The sequence below is a fragment of the Triturus cristatus genome, chromosome 5_2 (assembly GCF_964204655.1).
Source record: "Triturus cristatus chromosome 5_2, aTriCri1.1, whole genome shotgun sequence".
NCBI classification, from domain to species: domain Eukaryota; kingdom Metazoa; phylum Chordata; class Amphibia; order Caudata; family Salamandridae; genus Triturus; species Triturus cristatus.
The window spans coordinates 50,491,075-50,505,809 of NC_140588.1; the positions used below are offsets into that span (position 1 = coordinate 50,491,075).

At 48.9% G+C, this 14,735-nt stretch overlaps 1 protein-coding gene across 9 annotated transcripts in view; it reads left to right on the forward strand.

The window, feature by feature from the left end:
* The window catches only part of PTPN3 (protein tyrosine phosphatase non-receptor type 3), a 1,752,022-nt gene that overhangs the window by 1,229,994 nt on the left and 507,293 nt on the right, over positions 1-14,735 (forward strand). The gene's annotated exons all lie outside the window — the stretch shown is intronic.

Genomic DNA, 14,735 nt, shown 5'->3' on the forward strand with positions numbered 1-14,735 from the left:
CCAGGGGAGGAGTGTCGCAGAGGCAGCAGTTGAATGGGCCAGCCAAAGAATATCCAGTGCAGGTTTCAATGTGAGGGCTATAAGGAGGGTACCTGAGACGAAGCACCTGACCCATGAGCCACAGGAAGGGAAGTCCAGTGCTCAGTGCTCCTTCTAAGATGTCACTGTCCCCTCTTCTGCTCTCAAGGGATTCGACCCTCCAAGGCCCTCCAAGCCCTCCCCAGACGTGTCAGAGTGTGCAAAGGTTAGCAAGCCCAGTGTATGGCAGACAGAGAGGTAGATCAGGCCACCACTGCAGCGTTCCCCTCAGTGTGGTGCCCTCTGTAAGCAAAGCTATCACAGATGTGCAGCCCCACCACTCCATGCTAAACAGGGATGGTCTTCCACAAGGCTGGCAAGAGAGTCAGTGAAGGGGGCCCAGAGTTGGCAGGGGGCAGCCGCTATGGCCTTCAGATGTGTGGGGGTGATGCCTCAGTGATACACACACCTCATCCCCAGGGCCCGGCCACCATGAAACAGAGACCCCGCACGAGGCAGCTACCATACATCAAGCCAGGGTGAAGGGCTGAAAGACTCCTGACCCGTGGTCCGAGTGCAACACCCCCCAGACACCAGGCAGCTGCAGAGGCAGATTCGGGTCAGTCCCGCTGGGGATAGCAAGGGGTCGCTCCTGGCCCGCCCGTGCAGCAAATCACTCACCGGCGGTAGCCCAGGTGGGTCGCAGCTCTTCAGGCATAGCCGACCCCCAGGTCTCAGCTTCTTGCAGCAGGTCACTCATCCACCGGTCCAGGAGCCTGAGAGAACTGCTGTACAGGGGCCCCCACAGATGGCGGCATGTGCCTGCACACCCAGGGATTGGCAAGGGCTGCCTGCTAGCGATACCTGCAGCGTAGCTCCCAGGCAGTCAAGGGCGAGCCCCACGGCCCCTGAAATGGAGTCTTATCCGGTCCGATGTCTCCCGCACCATGTCCGGACCAGGCACTTTACTAGCAGAACTACTAACAATTGCATTTCTTACTTCTATGTAACAGAGGATCGTCCTAGTACTAGTATGGGTGGAATACCCTATCCCCGATTAATCATGGTGAGTATTCAGACCTCATCATATATACAAGAGAAATGCATAATCCAGTCATCAGACTTGATTAACCGGTCAAGATCTGAATTTTGTATTGGCATTATAAAAAAATTGGAGTTGGTGGGTTTTAACAAAGGAGCTACAGTTTTTGGTCAAACTCGACTGTAGGCCACCTACCCAGGCTTTATCTTTCAATTCTTGTTTCCTAAATTGCACAGCTTCTTTATTTTGGAATCAACAGATCGCCTCTTGCCCTCTGTGTCTACCTGTTCTAGAAAGGGCTTGCCTCAATTTCCTATTAGTCTTCGAGCATGCACTATTATACCATATTCCTCCGCTAAACTTGGAGGGGCATGTTTTGTATTTAATAAATGTTTGATTGTATTGCTGATTCATTTAAACAAATCAAGAACTAAAGCACCACTAGTCTGTTATTGACAGGCAGTTGTAAAAATCTTTTAAGATTATTATTAATAAAATGTTTTAAGATATCAGTAGAATTGACCCAGTCTCATTTTAATCTACAACCATCTTCTATAACTAACAGCGCCCTATGAACTTGTATTAGTTTCTCGTGACAGATAACTGAGTATTTTTAGAGATAACGGGTTATTATTGCTGTAAGCGGTGTCTAATAGCATATGTTTTAGACATACATTCACCCTTAATCCGTGGCTTTACTGCCTTCCACTCAGTCGCTCTTGCGGTTATAGACCCTCCAATTGTGTTCCAAGTATGTATCTAGAGCTTTTAAATTAAAAAATTGATTAACATAAACTGATGATAATATATCCAAAAATAAAAAATACCCTAAACAGAGAGAGTGTAAAATACAACATAAATAAAACTTAGAATTCAAATTAAAAAATAATTAAACATTCCTAAAAACATTTTTTCACTTTATAAAAAAAACTTATGAACAAATTCACACATAAAAAAATTCAATTTCTTTGAAATGCTAAGCAATGAATTTTTAAATCAAAATTCAATTTCCAAATATTTTAAACATCAACTTTTCTAAATACATTTATAAAAGTATAACAAAGAACCAAATAAAATATATATTCATATAAATCTAATAAAACTTAACAAAACAAATTTATAATTTAAAAATATAGTTTGCAAAAATAAAGTTATAATTAATAAACATACTAACTATTATTGAAAAATTCAGCAGGTATACTTCAAAAGTATTAATTATATGACAATAATTTAACAAAAATCCAAACATTTAAACCTAAAATAATTGCCCAAATAAAATAAAACAATACACCTAATAACCCAAAATATAAGTCAGTCATAGTATAAATACCATACCCAGATATTTTTTACATATCACCAATCATTCCCCCCAAAAATAACTTCATACAAATGTAAACAATTTAACATTTATTCCGTTTTTTAAAGGACGTCCTAAGAATTAAATTTATTTTTCACAAAAAAATGATATAAAAACAAAAGAATTTAAAAAATAAACATTGCTCCCCACCCTGTTCCTCTACATACCCAACATCCCATCCTAAAATGAGATTACAAAACATAAAGTATATTGCAATAATTGTACAAAAATTGATAACCCATAAAAAAGTACACATAAAATAATCATATGTCACGATATTTAACACACTGATTTTTTTAAGACCAATATTTAAAATGAAAAAAAAGATATGCTTACCAGTGATAATTTGTCCCAGGATATTCTTCACATCACAATATTTTAGCTTCAATATTTGTGTCCCACTATATTTTTGAAAAAATATTATGGTGGCACACCTACACTATAGCAAAGGTGTCTTGGATATTTAGAATTTTTGGGATTGAAAAGAATGAAATAAATTCACATGGGCTTAATAGAGCAGCTTTCAAGACTAGTGAAAAATGCATAATTTTAAAGACTTTCATTGTGGAAATAGTAGCTTTGATAAAGCAAGAAACGTAAGTTGAAGGCCCTGCAGTTTTGTTTTCCATTTTGTAGTTAGGCCCAGGATTTGACAGCACAGCTTTCAGACATATTCCTAGCAATAAACATAGAGTGGGTTGATGCACTTTAACCAATGGCTTTCTTCAACTATGCTCTTTCAGCCGTTTGTCTTGAGACTTCATGCTTTGGCTTAGCCTAGTGGAGTTTTCGTTCTCTCACCCAATGCTATTGGCTGTTTGGGTGTTTCCCTCCACTTCACTTAAGTTCTTGTGTGAGTAATACCCACTCCTACTGCTGCATGCATTAGCAAATTAATCCTAGACTGACTGGCTTAGCCACTGATTTGTTTTGTAATAGCTACTCTATATTGCGGGTTAATTAAGGATGAGTAATCTTTACTTCAAATGTGTTCAAGGCATTTCCACTCCCTTTTTGGTATAATTAGGGTATCATCGTATCATGGTATCATGGAGCAGAAGCTTTACAGCGTGCAAACTTATAGCTTTCTCCGAGACAAGTGTGTCCAGAGCCTTTGTAATGCAAATGTTGAAATAATCAAAATTACTAGCAGGAAGAAAAAGAGAATAGGTAATCAATATGTGGCTACCAGAATGTTTTGGGCTGTGTTAAGAGTGCCAAATATGAAAGAAGCCACCCCAAAAGAATATTGGTATTAGGAAGTTCTGAAACATCTGCCCAGATTGTATCCCCCCTGAAAACTAGAATTCCATAAGCACTTAACATTTAGAAGCTTTCAGAGTCAGTGGAGGAATAAACTCTCTCAAATTAGCTTACCTTTGTCGGAAGTAGACCAAAACGCTGGTAGAGGAGGCATTAGTAGTAAGGGTCAAAGCCAGACATTTTTTCTCAGAGAGGTTATAAAGGAAAGGTATTATCTGTTGATCCCTACCGCTCCTCCTGCATTTTTACATATGCAGTTAAGTGAGTTAATCTTGTATAAGTGGGGTGTTCCAAGTACTATAACCAGAGATGAGGTGTCCTTGAATCAGGTGTCCCTAATAAAGAATAGAACTAAATTAGGTCCAAGAATTAAATTGGCTATTTCAATACAGGTTTGAGTAAGAGATATAACATTCAAGAGAGCAGCAAGCAAAAGTGCTTTTTAAATGCCTGAATTTTGCAGAGACTTGAGGCACACTGGTGGTGATACCATGTTATTTGAGACTTTTAAGCACAGATTCCTCATCTTAGAATATTCTCCAGGCATCAGATTGGATCCTGAAAATCTCAAGCTGTACCTCTGCGCTCCAGTAGGTGGCGTTGGTTGGCACCGCATCAAAGTCGCCCATGTTGGAAGTGACGTAGCTGTGCCAAATAAGCGCCATTACACTGCACTGATATCAATTCCTTTCCACGCCAACAGCATAGATCTGGAGAGCTACCTCGGTCTCTTTTTGACAAATTCTTTAGACTTTTTGTCAGCTATTTTTGAGCTTTGCTCCCAGTGTTTTAAGCCTTGTGGGGAATCTCGCAAACAAATGTGTGTGTCCGATCCCCTCTTGGTCTCTCTCTGGGGTTGGCCCAAAGTCCTGTGTTGTGTGCAATCGATGCACCCCAAGGTGGTTCTGGTGTGTGCAATGAAGCACCTAGTGGTGCGGCAAAAGGAGGCCCTCCTCCTTTCTCAGTCCCATTCCTGAGGTCAATCTTGGGGCCAATCCAGAAGCGTTCCTGTGGACTATTGTTTTCCCAATCCAAGCCTTCCTCCACCAAGTCGGGTAAGTTGAAGAAACATGAGAAAAAGAGTCATACTACTCTTCCGCTTCCCCAACCAAACATCGTGCTTTGAGGCCTCCCTCCCGCACCCCTCCTGCGAAGCCGATGTCAGGTCCCGCTCCGCGCTTCCCCGAGTTCCCTGGAGCAGGACAGACGCCTACCCAGTTGAAGTAATTAATTTATGCCATGCACTCCGTCTCTGAGCCAAAGACTCCTTCTGGGGATCAGTTGGGCTTCACAGAACCGCAGGGTGCCCCATCTGGGTTACTGATGGTGGATTTGATACAGACACCAGGCTGGCTCTCTGTATCCGCCCTTGCATCTGGCTTGATGCCACCATGGGTGCCTAGACCCCTGGTGGCCCCGCTGGATGAAGAACCCATCCATATCCCCTACTCCGCAATGGCGCCTCCCCAATGCCGCTCGACACTGCATCCGTCCATCCCTACCGACCTCTGGACTCGGCCCCCCAGACAGGCCCTATATTCCTTACAGGAGGAGATGAGGAGGAGGGGTATGGCCCCTTTTGAGGAAAACTCTGGCGTGCTTTTCCCTCTGGGTCCTGTTTCAGTAAAGGGCACGTATTTTGCCACTGTTATGCGCAAGGCAGCAGAGGCCCTTGACCTACAACTGTCTGCCATCAAGGTCAAAAGAAATGTCTTGATAGCAGTGTTGCTCCCCGGCGCAAGCTTGGCTGAGTCCTTCCTCTTCTTTAATGAGGCTTTCATCGGCCTGGGTAAAACCTTGCATGGGTGCTCCCGTGCATTGCATGATTGCTCGTCCCCATGGGTCTGCCCCAATAGACCCAGCCTTCCTCTCCAAACATCCTTCCTCTGAGAGCCTGGTAGTGCAGACCTCCACAGCCAAAGTCAACCCTAATTCGTTACCTTCCATCCCACTGGATAGGAATACGAGATCCTGGATACCTTTGTTAAAATAATTTTCTCTTGCACCAGCTTGGCCCTGTCGTCAGTGAACACTGCATGCCTCTTGGGACAATATTCCTGTGCCGTATGGAACTCTGTTGCACAGCTGCTCCCCGAAGAGGGTTGCGCAGTCCTCAACCAAGCCCTGATGTACGTCCAGAATGCAGCAAAGTTCGCAATTAGGTGTAGACTGGACACAACAAACTCCCTAGGCATTGCCATGGCCTCTAATGTGGTACTCCGCCGGCATGGCTGGTTACGTTCCACTGAGTTTTCGGGGATGTTTAAGCTTATCTCATTGACATGGTATTCAATGACTCTGGCTTGTTTGTCAACAAAGCTGATACGGCTCTGTCATTTATGTTGTTTTTGGTTGTGAGTTATGTACAATGCAGTCTAATTTTGCATAATAAGGTGTAGAGTCTCATTTGTGGTGTATTCATTGTGTTATTGTATGAGTGTGCTGCGCAAACGCTTTACACATTGCCTCTGATGATAAGCCTGAGTGCTCTGCGCTAAGCTACCAGAGGGTGAGCATAGATTATCTTTGGTGTGGAACTTACTTGCCCTGACTAGAGTGGTGGGCTCTGCCTGGGTTAGGTGCATACCCTAGCCAACCAGAAACCCCATTTCTAACACCTGTCCAAGTCATCCTAGTGGCTCTGGTTTGTACATGGAGAGAATGGTATCAAGGACTCATGAGCAATTGTCCTCCAGTCAGGCTGTCTCTTAAGGAGGATCTTCTCTCGCAGCAACAGGACATTGTCATACACTTGTACCTGCACACTTTCTAACCTCATGGCTGGAGATGAGCGGCGACAGTTGAGGGATTTTGATCTTCCTCCCGAGGTCTGTGATGTCATCTTGGCAGTCAGGCTTCTCTCCACTCAGACAGTCTATGCTTGTTTCTGGGTTAAGTTTGGGGCTTGATGTTCCTCATGCCATGTGGACCTCCTTTCTGCTCCGCTGTTGGATGGATTGCTGTTTGTTTTATTGTTAGCCTAGCCTGGGCACTGTTAAGATTTACCTTTCGGCTATTTCAGCTTTCTTGCAGCTGCGGGAACAACCCTCCCTGTTCAAGTCACCAGTTGTGACTCAGGTTTTGAAAGGTTTACATCTGTTTGTTCCTACGCCTTTTGTGATGGCCCAATAAGGGGAATCCACCTGGTCCTTACATACCTCATGTGTTCTCCCTTTGAGCCCTGGCACAGCTGCTTTCTGCTGCAATTAACAATCAAGACTGTTTTCCTAGTGCCCAGTACATAGGTCAGGATGGTCAGCCAACCTCAGACTCTGACAATTCACCCTCTGTACACCACCTTTTCTCCAGACAAACTGGTCCTTCGTACGCGTGCCTCTTTCATTCGGACCCTTCTTTCATGTTGGCCAGAACATCGCATTACTTACCTTTTTTGCTCCACCTCATCCTTCTAAAGAGGAAACTTTTTATGGTGGTGACTCTGTCTAACAGTAGATTCCTCACTGACTCTCCCATCTTCCCCCATTCTGCAAACTGGGCTTGTCACTTAAAAGACCCCATTAGATACTGCAGTCTGGTCAAACATTGTTTTTTTACTTGGCACCACGTTTTTGATGTGGAAATAGCCACGAAAGAAACTGATGTTAGCACTCCGGAGTGGCTCCTATGCGTGCACCGCGATGTTACTTCTGAAGCGAACGACATTGACGCAGTGTCGACTGATGCCACCTACCATTGTGCAGAGGTACTGCTCAAGATTTGCCACGTCCAATCTGACACTTGGGGAATATTCCAAGGAGAAGAATCTGTGGTTTTCTTGAGTTTCTACCAGAAAAAGAGTACCAACGTTAAGTAACTTGTTCATCTGAAAGAAACACGTTAGTTAGATTCCTCACTTTAGAATATCCCCAGGCGTCAGGCTGGATCCGTAAAGATTTTTGTAGCAATACCCCTTGCGCGTCGCTAGGCGTCGTCTGCGGCTCCGCGTCCGTCGTTGGCGTCGTGCGCCGGAATGACGTCGTCGGAGTACTTAGACGCCGCCCTCGCGCGCTGACGTCAGTTCTTCTTTTTTCCGCGCCAGACAGCGCCAATCCGGGAAGAGCTTACCCCTTAGTCATTTTTTGACTAAACCTTTTGACTCTTTTTGGTCTTCTGTCGACTCGACTCTGGTGCCGGTAGGATGCCTGGGTTTAAAGCCTGTGACTCCTGTCATCGACTGATGTCGGTGACGGACCATCATCGCCGGTGCCTTTACTGCCTGGGGGCCGACCACGACGCGGAGTCGTGCCCCGATTGTCAGGCCTTGACCTCGAAGGCTAGGCGGGAGCGGTCCCGTAAGCTTCTCGAGCTTCAGCACTCTGCTCCGCACCGCTCACGGTCCCGGTCCAGGAGGAGGTCCAAGGACCGGTCACGGAGCCGCAGTCACCATCATCGCTCGTCGGGCTCGAAGTCTTCGGATAAGTCGAAGCGATCTAAGAAGTCCAAGAGGCGACACCACTCTTCGGACTACCCTCTGCGGTCGCGCGACTCGGCCGAGGGTCAGGGTGGTCCCACCCCCGCAGCTCCGTCGGAGCCGCAGGAGCCGCGTCCGTCCCCATACCCGCCGGTCCCTGGGACTGACGCGACTCCGGCGGAGGTCAGTGCCTTCATCTCGGCCATGAGGGGCCTGGCTCCGCTGTCGACACCTGCCGGCGCGCCTTCGGGCCCCGCGGGCTCAACTGGGCGACCTCGCGTGCCGGCGGCTCCTGCCCCAGCGCCGTCGCCGACTTCGGTCCCAACGCCGCAGGTCCCCGAGGGATCCAGGCCTGGATCTCTGTCGGCGCTGGTCGACCTCACGACTCCGCCGACACCGGTTCCACCTCCGGCACCGTCTCCGGACGACGCCATTCCCCGGTTTAGCCCCTGTCCGGACCCGGCGCCGCACCCGACTCCGATAGATGAGCGTTTCATCTACCGCCCGGCTCCGATCATGCCTCCTGTTTATCAGGAATCGGATGACGGGGGCGACTGGGAGGGGTCTGAGGACCCTATGGCCATCCAGGGCCAACTTTCACAGGACTGGACAGACGAACTGGGGGATGCCAGTGGTCTGGACACTTCACCGGACGCTGGTTTCATCTCTCTTCTGACTGTGGCCTTGGAGGAAGATGTAGCTTTCCCAGTGGTGCTGCGCAAGGCGGCCGAAGCCCTGGGGCTCGAGTTGCCTGCTGTGGCCGTGAGGACTAATATCCTCACAGAGGTGCTTCAACCGTCAGCAAGCTCCACAGAGCCTCTGCTGCAGTTCAATGAGGCCCTCATCGACGTTCGACAGGGCACTTGGTCCAAGCCCTCCACAGTTCCTCCTGTGGATCGGAACGTGGCCCGGCGCCACCGCCCTGCTCCGGGCGACCCCAGTTTCCTGTCCCAACACCCCACCCCCGAGAGCCTGGTTATACAGGCCTCCACTTCCCAATCCTCCTTCCCGTCCGCTCCTCCGGATCGGGAATCCAAGAGGCTGGAACAGTTCGGAAAGAAACTGTTCTGTTCGAGGCATATGAGCTGCAGATTATACACTGTGCATAGATCGCCATCTGGTGTTGGGCCCGGATGTTTGCAGTTTGTTTTTCTTCTTGGACAATCTTTGGAAGTCACGAGTTCGGTGACTCCTCCTTCGGTCCGTACTGCGCATGGGCTTCGGCTCCATCCTCAGATTGTTTTTTTTCCGCCATCGGGCTTGGATGTAATACTTCGTGCTCCGGCTTCGAACCTTCCCAGTTCGACCTTCGCCGAAAAATCCTCGTCCATCGTGATTCTTCAGACAAAATCATCTTCTTTATCTCTCTCTTCGGCACTTCCTTGATTCCAGGCATCGGCAGCGGCCTTCGGGCCTATCTCGACTCCGGTCTCGGCCGATGGAAAGGACTCCCTTTAAGAAGTGCCCAAAATGTGGGTCTAAATTTCCCCACACCGATCTACATCAGGTGTGCAACCTCTGCCTCTCTCCCGAACACGAGGCCCGAGACTGCCCCGCCTGCAAGTCTTTTCGATCGAAAAAGACTATTCGGGATCGACGAGCTCGACGCACCATGGCGCACTCATCGACCTCGGCTCCACCTGACATCTTCGGAGAAGACATCGGAGCTTCGGGACAGCAGCACACCGAACAGGAAGACGACCTCGTCAGCGCTTCCGAGGCCGACGACTCCGACGTGGAGGACATCACACCGGCGCAGAGGGTCGTGAGTACTCTACCCCCTCCCACTCCCATACTGAAAGAGACTCCGGTTACACCTTCGCCTCCGGGCCTAGGCAAAACCAAACATACCGCTTCCATCACCCCACCTTCGGGCCCGGTGAAGAGGCATCACAAGTCTCCCGGCGGCTCGGGCTCGAGCCAGCCTGCTAGCGGCGCCGAAAAACTCCCTTCGGCACCGAAGAAAACCACACCAAGCTCCGTTCCGAAGTCATCGGTGTCGAAACCTGGCCTCTCGGTGCTGACCAAACATAAATCCCTCGGCACCGACGCTTCCGTGCCGAAGCCTGCCTCGGCACCGAACAAAAAATTGGAGGCCCCGAAAAAGCATGGCACAGATAAACCGAAGAAGCCGTCGGCCCCGAAAACATCGGCACCGACAGATGAATCGGTGCCGGAGGAGCTCTTCACTCCAGATCCTCTACAAAAGACTTTAACAAAGGATCCAAAGACTGGACATTTGACTTTGTCTTCAAAGAAAAGACATTTAGACAAGCCAGCTCCTCCTCCACCGTCAAAACGGAAGGACTCTGCCACATCTCCTTTCAGAGTTCCCTCCCCACCGCCTCCACCTGCTCCACCTCTGCCTCCACCTTCTCCACCCTTGCCTCATCGCTCTCCAACCCCGTCTCCAGACCCTGATGACCAAGGGGATCCCTACTATGATCCAACAGATGCCCCACAGGACCCCACTCCTCCGGGCACACCAGACCCATGGGAGGATTATCATAATCCAGACGTCCCAGATGTGCCTCAGGATGATCTTTATCCATCCAGGCCATCTCCACCAGAGGACTCCCTAGGGTTCCACCACTTGTTACAACGGCCGGCACATTTTCATGGGGTGGAGTTACACAGTGATCCAGTTGAGGAAGACTTCCTACTTGACACTTTTGACATCGCAGATAAATCTACTGCCATATTACCCATGCTTAAAGGGGTGACCAAACATGCGGCAGAGGTTTTCAAAGACCCCGTCAGGGCTAGGGTCTTAAACCCCAGAATAGAGAAGAAATATAAGGCAGCCCCCACAGATCCTGCCTATATTAAAGGACCTGCGCCCTTGGACTCATTAGCGGTATCCACAGCTAGGAAGCGATCCAATTCTCAGTCATCGGGTGAGGCTCCACCACCCGATAAGGAGTCCAAGCTCTTAGATGCGTCAGGCAAACGCACTGCCTCGCAAGCTGCCAATATGTGACGCATCGCCAACACGCAAGCGCTGCTGGCGCGGTACAACAAAGCGCACTATGATGAGCTGGAGGCTCTCATGCAACATCTCCCAGAGAAATATAAAAATAAGGCTCATGAACTGATACAAGAGGGAAAGATTATTACCAACACCTCTATTAAATGTGCACTTGACCCAGCAGACACAGCTTTCAGGGCTATAAACACCAGTGTTCTGCTTCGCCGCCACGCCTGGCTCAGAATCTCAGGCTTTAAGCCAGAGGTCCAAGCATCTATAGTGGACCACCCTTTTGACCACCAACACTTATTTGGCCCAAAAGTAGACGAAGCCCTGGAAAAAATGAAGAAGGATACAGATACGGCGAAGTGTATGGGAGCATTACAATCCCACACTCCTAGACGCTCCTTTCGCCGTTCCTCCTTTCGAGGCACTGGCAGGGGTTACTCTACCGATAACGCCTCCACGTCCTACAAGTCCCCTCCTCAGACTACCTTCACAAAGGGCTATCAAAGAGGTGGATATAGAGGGAACAATAATAAAGGCAGGGGCAAAACCAACACCGCCCGTTCTGCCACACCGCCCACACAATGACTTTCCCCCGCTCTCCCCAGACCATTCCACTCCGGTCGGGGGCAGACTACAAGACTTTTTCCAAACCTGGGAGACCATAACATCAGACAAATGGGTGACCCAAATTATTCGGTCAGGGTACTGTCTCGAACTAACATCTACCCCCCCAAATATTCCACCCAGGCACCGTGCAATGTCACAAGAACATACCACACTGCTGAAACAAGAGGTAATCTCCCTCCTACGGCCCATTCTAGACCTCCGGCCTCTAAATGCATACATCCATTCAGACCATTTTCACATGGTAACTCTCCAACAAGTTCTCCCACTCCTCTGCCAGGACGACTTTCTCACTACACTGGACTTGAAAGACGCATACTTTCATATTCCAATACACCCTTCTCACAGAAAGTACCTCAGATTTGTGGTGGACGGCCAACATTATCAGTTCAAGGTTCTCCCCTTCGGGGTCACAACCGCACCAAGAGTGTTTACCAAATGCCTAGCAGTAGTGGCGGCACACCTCAGAAGACAACACTGTGAGAAGTTGGCCTGATGTATGATGTCACTAGTTCTAGTGTACACCTTATATCAGTCCAAATACCCTTATGGTGATTGGTTTTAAAGTCAACCTTATAGACCAGCTATCCTAGTGGTAGCATGGACAAGAGCAGTCTTAGGCTAAACTCTGAATGGCATGTGAAGCCAGCTGTGATACCATATATAATCCCTTGAATACCAAATGAAAGGACACCACAACAGATATATATATAAAATAAAGTGTATTTATTCTAGTCAAACCCTCAGCACTCTTTATGAGATTAGAGGTAAGTACAACACAGTCTTATTTAAGCATACATTAAGTCACACAGGTAAGTAATACAGTTAGGCCCTAGGGGCCACGCAAACCATATACTAAGTAAGTGGTATAAGGACCACTGTCACGGAAATAGGATAGGCCTAGGCCTAGGGAATCGCTGGGGCTACACTATACTACCAAAGGTTAGGAAGTGGGAGGCCCACGGGATTCAGGTGCAGAGTGGAAACACTCACGCGTAATGCGTATAATCGATAGAAATAGTACAGTTTTGAATTAAATAGATTTAGGACACTTCCGGAATAGCTAGGAAGTCGAGACTGGAAAACTAGACACTAGGATAGTCACTACCCTGATGAGCACCGGAGTACCCAAGTTACCTAGCCCACAGGCTGCGGGCGCATAGGGGTGAAGTTGCGTCGGGTTTCGTCGTCGACTCCTATGGATGCCTGAAGAAAGATGCTGACAGGCAGTCAGTGAAGAGTGTCCGGTGGATCCCAAGGCTGGGATCAAGAAGAAAGGATACCTGCAAGCAGAGGGGACAGAGTCAAGGTCACTAGCCAGTGACCACGTGGAACCAGGAAGGAACCAGGCGATGTCGTGAAGATTGCAGGTGAAGGTGAAGCTTGTCGCTGCAGCCACGAGGACCAGGGAACGTCGAGGACGACCAGGACCAGGAGGCGAGCTGTCCCACGAAGGCTCTTGCTGTCGGCGGCGTCGAAGTTGGACTAGGACTCACCAAGCCTTGGCAAGCGGAACCCACGAAGAACGGAGGACTTGCTTCTGGTGCAGACCAGGAAGGTCTGGGGTGCTTCTCTTTTTCAAAGAAGCGGGAGCCAGTCTGGAGGAGCCAAACCAGCGATGAAGATTTCAGGGTGCGTCGTCTCAAAGGCCACTAGCCAGCGGGCAAGCAACCGGACAGACGCGGCAAGCAGGAAAATGCAGAAGGGCCCCACGCAGGACTCGTTGAGTGTGGGGGGCTGATCTTCGGTGCAGATGGTGCTTGGGGTTGGGGCTTCTCAATCCCCGGTGCACAACTTCGAGGGTGCCTCAGAGGCTGCGCTTGAAGATACTAGCCACTTTTCCCAGGTAGCCGGTCCCACGTCTCTCGTCGCCTCCACGGATCTCAGCACGGCAGTGGATGTGGATCAGGGTCGGAGAAGTCTGGAAGTCAAGGCTCTGGTCGGGCTCTGCAGTCGGTCCCTCGTAGAACTTTTATCAAACCAAAGGGTAGTCTCTTGCTGGTGCCTGTTTGCACAGGGTAGCCACTCCTTGGCCACAAGGGAGATTCTTCAGTCTTCTTCTTTCGTCGAATGTCGAAGGTCCAGAGTTTCTGTTCAAGTTGCAGGTTCAGGATAATCTAAAGTCTTGAGGCCCAACTCCCACTCTTATACTAATCTGGGGGGCTGGGATACCTGCTAGGTCACGCCTTATGGGTGGGACCTGGGAGGGGGGTGGTTACACCCCCTTCCCTTTGTCCAGTTTCGCGCCAGGACTGGGGCTGGAGTGCCCCAGCACCGGTTTGAACTGGACTATGCACGGGACACCTTGTGTGCCCCAGGCATGTCTCATTCTATTCATCCCTCCCTGCCCCAATACACTAAGGCCTGTCTGGGGTGGTGCTAGCACCTCCCAAGGCAGGAAACCTATTGTCCAAGCTTCCCTTGCCGGGATCACTCCCAGCAGCAGGAGGTCAGACTCGTGTCTGTGGCAGCAGCATCCATTTTGTGATGCTGAGGCTTTGGTTAGAGTTAAACAGCAAAGTAGGATTTTAACATGTCTCTCCCTCTAGAAGGGAGGAATAATATCCTCATCACCAGAAATGGTATGGGGGTATTATTCCAAAGTGTTAGACACCTTACACGACATGTTTTGATAAAGCCAAACCATAGTTACCATAACCGTTTAAGATTATAAGGCACTTTAAGAGTATATGGTAGGCTATCATAGAACAGCTATAAGGACATGATTCCGAAAGCTGCAGACAGGCTCAGCTCATGCTAGAGCACCATCTCACATGTTACCAAGCACTCTGCCTCCAGGATTGTTAAGGCCTGCCATAGGAGTGACTGATAGGTACACATGTGTCTATATATAAGGGTAGATATAGGCATACTATATCTAAGCAAGGGGTGATTACACGACCTTGCCCCAGCTGATTGATCAGCCAGTTGTGTCTGATTGGAAGGCCAGACCAGGGGTGGCATAATTCATGCTGCAGCCCCTGGGAGGCCTAGGGTACACCTATGCCCTGGGTACCTAGGGTACACTGTACAGGGTCCAATA